General features: G+C 41.1%; 1 non-coding gene across 1 annotated transcript; it reads right to left on the bottom strand.

The window, feature by feature from the left end:
- Positions 1–370: 370 nt before the first annotated feature.
- Positions 371–478, bottom strand: LOC148564070 (small nucleolar RNA R71). Its single transcript, XR_015884874.1, has one exon. It is a non-coding gene; the product is annotated as a small nucleolar RNA R71 (small nucleolar RNA).
- Positions 479–6925: the final 6447 nt, after the last annotated feature.

A 6925-nucleotide genomic window follows, 5' to 3' on the forward strand; every position in this document is an offset into this window, starting at 1 on the left:
AAGGAGGATGCTTGGTGACTTTACTGCACCAAATTCCAATTTACATGGAAGAAGCATCTCTATCCCTACCATTGGAGCAAACAATTTTGAGCTTAAGCCTCAACTAGTTTCTCTAATGCAACAAAACTGCAAGTTTCATGGACTTTCATCTGAAGATCCTTTTCAGTTCTTAACTAAATTTTTGCAGATATGTGATACTGTTAAAACTAATGGAGTAGATCCTGAAGTCTACAAGCTCATGCTTTTCCCGTTTGTTGTGAGAGACAGAGCTAGAATATGGTTGGATTCTCAACCTAAAGATAGCCTGAACTCTTGGGATAAGCTGGTCACGGCTTTCTTAGCCAAGTTCTTTCCTCCTCAAAAGCTTAGTAAGCTTAGAGTGGATGTTCAAACCTTCCAACAAAAAGAAAGTGAATCCCTCTATGAAGCTTGGGAGAGATACAAGCAACTGACCAAAAAGTGTCCTTCTGACATGCTTTCAGAATGGACCATCCTGGATATATTCTATGATGGTCTGTCTGAATTAGCTAAGATGTCATTGGATACTTCTGCAGGTGGATCCATTCACCTAAAGAAAACACCTGCAGAAGCTCAAGAACTCATTAACATGGTTGCTAATAACCAGTTCATGTACACTTCTGAGAGGAATCCTGTGAGTAATGGGATGCCTCAGAAGAAGGGAGTTCTTGAAATTGATACTCTGAATGCTATATTGGCTCAGAATAAAATATTGACTCAGCAAGTCAATATGATTTCTCAGAGTCTGAATGGAATGTAAGCTGCATCCAACAGTACTCAAGAGGCATCTTCTGAGGAAGAAGCTTATAATCCTGAGAACCCTGCAATAGCAGAGGTGAATTACATGGGTGAACCCTATGGAAACACTTATAAATCACCCAAATCTCTCATGGAAGGATCAAAAAAAGCCTCAACAAGGCTTTAATAATGGTGGAAGAAATAGGTTCAACAATAGCAAGCCTTTTCCATCATCCACTCAGCAACAGACAGAGAATTCTGAGCAGAATCCATCTAGCTTAGCAAATTTAGTCTCTGGTCTATATAAGGCCACTGTGAGTTTCATGAATGAAACAAGATCCTCCATTAGAAATTTGGAAGCACAAGTGGGCCAGCTGAGTAAAAGAATCACTGAAACCCCTCCTAGTACTCTCCCAAGCAATACAGAAGAAAATCCAAAAAGAGAGTGCAATGCCATTGAATTGACCATCATGGCCGAACCCACAAAAGAGGAGGAGGACGTGAATCCTAAGGAGGAATACCTCCTGGGGCGTCCAGTGATCAACAAGGAGTTTCCCTTTGAGGAACCAAAGGACTCTGAGGCTCATCTAGAGACCATAGAGATTCCATTAAACCTCCTTACGCCCTTCATGAGCTCTGATGAGTATTCCTCTTCAGAAGAGAATGAGGATGTTACTGAAGAGCAAGTTGCCAAGTTCCTTGGTGCAATCATGAAGCTGAAGGCCAAGTTATTTGGTAATGAGACTTGGGGAGATGAACCTCCCCTGTTCACCAATGAACTAAATGCATTGGATCAACTGAGATTGCCTCAGAAGAAACAGGATCCTGAAAAGTTCCTAATACCTTGCACCATAGGCACTATGACCTTTGAGAAGACTCTATGTGACCTTGGGTCAGGGATAAACCTCATGCCACTTTCTGTAATGGAGAAATTGGGAATCTTTGAGGTACAAGCTGCTAGAATCTCATTAGAGATGGCAGACAATTCAAGAAAAGAGGCTTATGGTCAGGTAGAGGACGTGTTAGTAAAGGTTGAAGACCTTTACATCCCTGCTGATTTCATAATCCTAGATACTGGGAAGGATGAGGATGAATCCATCATCCTTGGAAAACCCTTCCTAGCCACAGCAAGAGCTGTGATTGATGTTGACAGAGGTGAACTAGTCCTTCAATTGAATGAGGACTCCCTTGTGTTTAAAACTCAAGGTCATCCTTCTGTAAACATGGAAAAGAGGCACAGTAAGCTTCTCTCAAAACAGAGTCATATAGAGCCCCCACAATCAAACTCTAAGTTTGGTGTTGGGAAGTTTCAACAATGCTCTGAACATCTGTGGGGCTCCATGAGAGCCCACTGTCAAGCTATTGACATTAAAGAAGCGCTTGTTGGGAGGCAACCCAATTTTTATTTATCTAATTTTATTTTTTATTTTTATTATTCTTTCATGTTTTATTAGGTTCATGATCATGTGGAGTCACAAAATAAATCAAAAAATTAAAATCAGAATAAAAAACAGCAGAAGAAAAATCACACCCTGGAGGAAGGACTTACTGGCGTTTAAATGTCAGTAAGAAGCATCTGGCTGGCGTTCAACGCCAGAACAGAGCATGGATCTGGCGTTGAACGCCCAAAACAAGCAGCATCCTGGCGTTCAGACGCCAGAAATGCACACTGAGGAAAGCTGGCACTGAACGCCAGAAACAAGCATAGAACTGGCGTTCAATGCCAAAAACATGCTACATCTGGGCGTTGAACGCCCAGAACAAGCATCAATTCGGCGTTTAAACGCCAGAATTGCATGCAAAGGCATTTTACATGCCTAATTGGTGCAGGGATGCAATTTCTTGACACCTCAGGATCTGTGGACCCCACAGGATCCCTACATACCTCTACTCACCTTCCCTCCTCATAATCCTATATCACCCTCTCTCTCTCCATTCACAGTCATCCTATTTACCACACACATTCCTCCATCTCCTCCATATCATCTTCTTCTTCTACTATTCTTTCTTCTTTTGCTCGAGGGCGAGCAACATTCTAAGTTTGGTGTGGAAAAAGCATTACTTTTTTGTTTTTCTATAACCATTGATGGCACCTAAGGCCAGAGAAACCTCTAAAAAGAGGAAATGGAAGACAAAAGCTTCCACCTCCAAGTCATAGGAGATGGAAAGATTCATCTCAAGGGTCTATAGCTCAGTGGTAGAACATTTGACTGCAAATCAAGAGATCCCTGAGATACCTCAGGGGATACATTTTCCTCCACACAATTATTGGGAGCAACTAAGGGTGGAACATCAAGAGCACTCCATCATCCTTCATGAAATTAGAGAAGATCAAAGAGCAATGAGGGAGGAGCAACAAAGACAACGAAGAGACATAGAAGAGCTCAAGGACATCATTGGTTTCTCAAGAAGAAAACGCCACCATCACTAAGGTGGACTCATTCCTTGTTCTTAAATTTTCTATTTTTCATTTTTATGTTAAATGTTTATCTATATTTGTGTCTTATTACATGATCATTAGTATTCAAGTGTCTATGCCTTAAAGTAGTGAATATGAATCCATCACCTCTCTTAAATGAAAAATGTTTTAAAAACAAAAGAACAAGAAGTACATGGTTTTGAATTCATCTTTGAAACTAGTTTAATTATTTTGATGTGGTGGCAACACTTTTTTGTTTTCTGAATGTATGCTTGAACAGTGCATATGTCTTTTGAAGTTGTTGTTTAAGAATGTTAAATATGTTGGCTCTTGAAAGAATGATGAACAGGAGAAATGTTATTTGATAATCTGAAAATCATAAAAATGATTCTTGAAGCAAGAAAAAGCAGTGAATACAAAGCTTGCAGAAAAAAAAGAAAAAAATAGAAAAAGAAAAAGCAAGCAGAAAAAGCCAAAAGCTCTTAAAACCAAAAGGCAAGAGCAAAAAGCCAATAACCCTTAAAACCAAAAGGCAAGGGTAAATAAAAAGGATCCCAAGGCTTTGAGCATCAGTGGATAGGAGGGCCTAAAGGAATAAAATCCTGGCCTAAGCGGCTAAACCAAGTTGTCCCTAACCATGTGCTTGTGGCGTGAAGGTGTCAAGTGAAAACTTGAGACTGAGCGGTTAAAGTCAAGGTCCAAAGCAAAAAAAAGAGTGTGCTTAAGAACCCTGGACACCTCTAATTGGGGACTTTAGCAAAGCTGAGTCACAATCTGAAAAGGTTCACCCAGTTATGTGTCTGTGGCATTTATGTATCCGGTGGTAATACTGGAAAACAAAGTGCTTAGGTCCACGGCCAAGACTCATAAAGTAGCTGTGTTCAAGAATCAACATACTGAACTAGGAGAGTCAATAACACTATCTGAACTCTGAGTTCCTATAGATGTCAATCATTCTGAACCTCAATGGATAAAGTGAGATGCCAAAACTATTCAAGAGGCAAAAAGCTACAAGTCCCGCTCATCTGATTGGAGCTATGTTTCATTGATAGTTTGGAATTTATAGTATATTCTCTTCTTTTTATATAAGAAGGACTGCTGATGCTATTGGATTCTGACCTCCCTGCACTCAAAGTGGATTTTCTGGAGCTACAGAACTCCAAATGGCTCGCTCTCAATGGCGTTGGAAAGTAGACATCCAGGGCTTTCCAGAAATATATAACAGTTCATACGTTGCCTGAGTTTAGACGATGCAAAAGGGCGTTGAACGCCAGTTCTACGCTGCAGTCTGGAGTTAAACGCCAGAAACACGTCACGAACCAGAGTTGAACGCCAAAAACACGTTACAACTCGGCGTTCAACTCCAAAAGAAGTCTCTCCACGTGTGAACTTCAAGCTCAACCCAAGCACACACCAAATGGGCCCTGGAAGTGGATTTATGCATCAATTACTTACTTCTGTAAACCCTAGTAACTAGTTTAGTATAAATAGAACTTTTTATCATTGTATTCAGAGTCTTGGTTACTCCGGTTCCCCTCTGGGACCGAGACCAATGAACTCCATTATCACTTATGTATTTTTCAATGGTAGAGTTTCTGCACTCCATAGATTAAGGTGTGGAGCTCTGCTGTCCCTCAAAGATTAATGCAAAGTACTACTGTTTTTCTATTCAATTCAACTTATTCCGCTTCTAAGATATTCATTCGCACTTCACTGTGAATGTGATGATCATGACAGTCATCATCATTCCCCCATGAACGCGTGCCTGACAACCACTTCCGTTCTACCTTAGATTGAATGGATATCTCTTGGATATCTAATACAGGGGACCGAGTCCGAGTTATTAGTGTCTCGTGGTATAAGTTAGAACCTATGGATGGCCATTCCTGAGATCCGGAAAGTCTAAACCTTGTCTGTGGTATTCCGAGTAGGATCCGGAAAGGGATAGCTGTGACGAACTTCAAACTCGCGAGTGCTGGGCGTAGTGACAGACGCAAAAGGAGGGTGAATCCTATTCCAGTATGATCGAGAACCTCCAGATGATTAGCCGTGCCGTGACAGAGCATTTGGACCTTTTTCACAGAGAGGATGGGATGTAGCCATTGACAATGGTGATGCCCTATATAAAGCTTACCATGGAAAGGAGTAGGATGGATTGGATGAAGACAACAGGAAAGCAGAGATCAGAGGAACGAAAGCATCTCTATACGCTTATCTGAAATTCTCACCAATAATTTACATAAGTATTTCTATCTTTATTTTCTGTTTATTTATTATTATTATTCGAAAACTCCATAACCATTTGATATCCGCCTGACTGAGATTTACAAGATGACCATAGCTTGCTTCATACCAACAATCTCCGTGGGATCGACCCTTACTCACGTAAGGTTTTATTACTTGGACGACCCAGTGCACTTGCTGGTTTAGTTGTATCGAAGTTGTGACAAATTATGAATTAAGATTAGAGCACCAAGTTTTTGGGAGCCATTACCAGGGATCACAATTTCGTGCACCAGCACGCCTCCAGCCACGCTCTCGCGTGACTCTCTATTCGTTTTATTATTTTCTCCAATTCTGCGACGCGGACGCGTCAATGATGCAGTCGCGTCGCGTGAAATTTTTTTTTTTAAATAAAAGTATATAAATGCAGATGCACAAAATGTACTAATAAAGAGAACAGTTATTGAATAGGAAAACTAAGAATAAAGAAAAGAACGATCATACCATGGTAGGTTGTCTCCCACCTAGCACTTTGCTTTAACGTCCGTAAGTTGGACGCTCCACTAGCTCAGTCTTCGGCTATGTGGGGATCTTCCAAGAGGAAGATCTCGAGCTCCTTATTTTTCTTCATCCTCTCTCCAGGGTACAGCTTTAAACGTTGTCCATTAACTTTGATAAGTTCAGAGCTTGAAGGGTGGCTTAGGTGAAAAACTCCGTACGGTTCGGCCTTCTCGACTCTGTATGGACCTTCCCATCTTGATCTCAACTTGCCTGGCATGAGCCTCAGTCGAGATTTGTAAAGGAGGACTAAATCCCCAGGTTGGAACTCTTTTCTCTTGATGTGCTGATCATGTACAGCCTTCATCTTCTCCTTGTATAGTCTTGAGTTCTCATAAGCTTCTAGGCGAAGGCTTTCCAGTTCTTGCAGTTGCAACTTCCTTTCAGCTCTGGCTTTCTCAATTCCCATGTTGCACTCGTTTACTGCCCAAAAGGCTTTATGCTCTACTTCAACAGGGAGATGACAAGCTTTTCCATAAACTAAGCGAAAAGGACTCATCCCAATGGGTGTTTTGTATGCTGTTCTGTATGTCCAGAGTGCATCTTATAGCCTGGTGCTCCAGTCTCTTCTATGAGGTTTGACTATCATCTGCAAGATACGCTTTATCTCTCTGTTTAACACCTCGGCTTGCCCATTAGTCTGAGGATGGTAGGCTGTTGCAACCTTATAAATTATCCCATGCTTCTTCATTAATCCTGTTAGTCTCCTGTTACAAAAATGGGTGCCTTGATCGCTCACGATTGCTCGTGGTGATCCAAAGCGACAAATAATGTGGTTTTTCACAAAGGAAACAACAGTGTTAGCATCATCAGTGCGGGTAGGAATTGCTTCCACCCCATTGGAAACGTAATCCACAGCTAACAATATATAAAAATAACCATTAGAATTTGGAAATGGACCCATGAAGTCAATGCCCCAAACATCAAAAATTTCACAGAAAAGCATAATTTGTTGAGGCATCTCATCCC

Source organism: Arachis ipaensis, chromosome B5 (assembly GCF_059453495.1).
Source record: "Arachis ipaensis isolate K30076 ecotype BB chromosome B5, ASM5945349v1, whole genome shotgun sequence".
In the NCBI taxonomy this organism is placed as follows: Eukaryota; Viridiplantae; Streptophyta; class Magnoliopsida; order Fabales; family Fabaceae; genus Arachis; species Arachis ipaensis.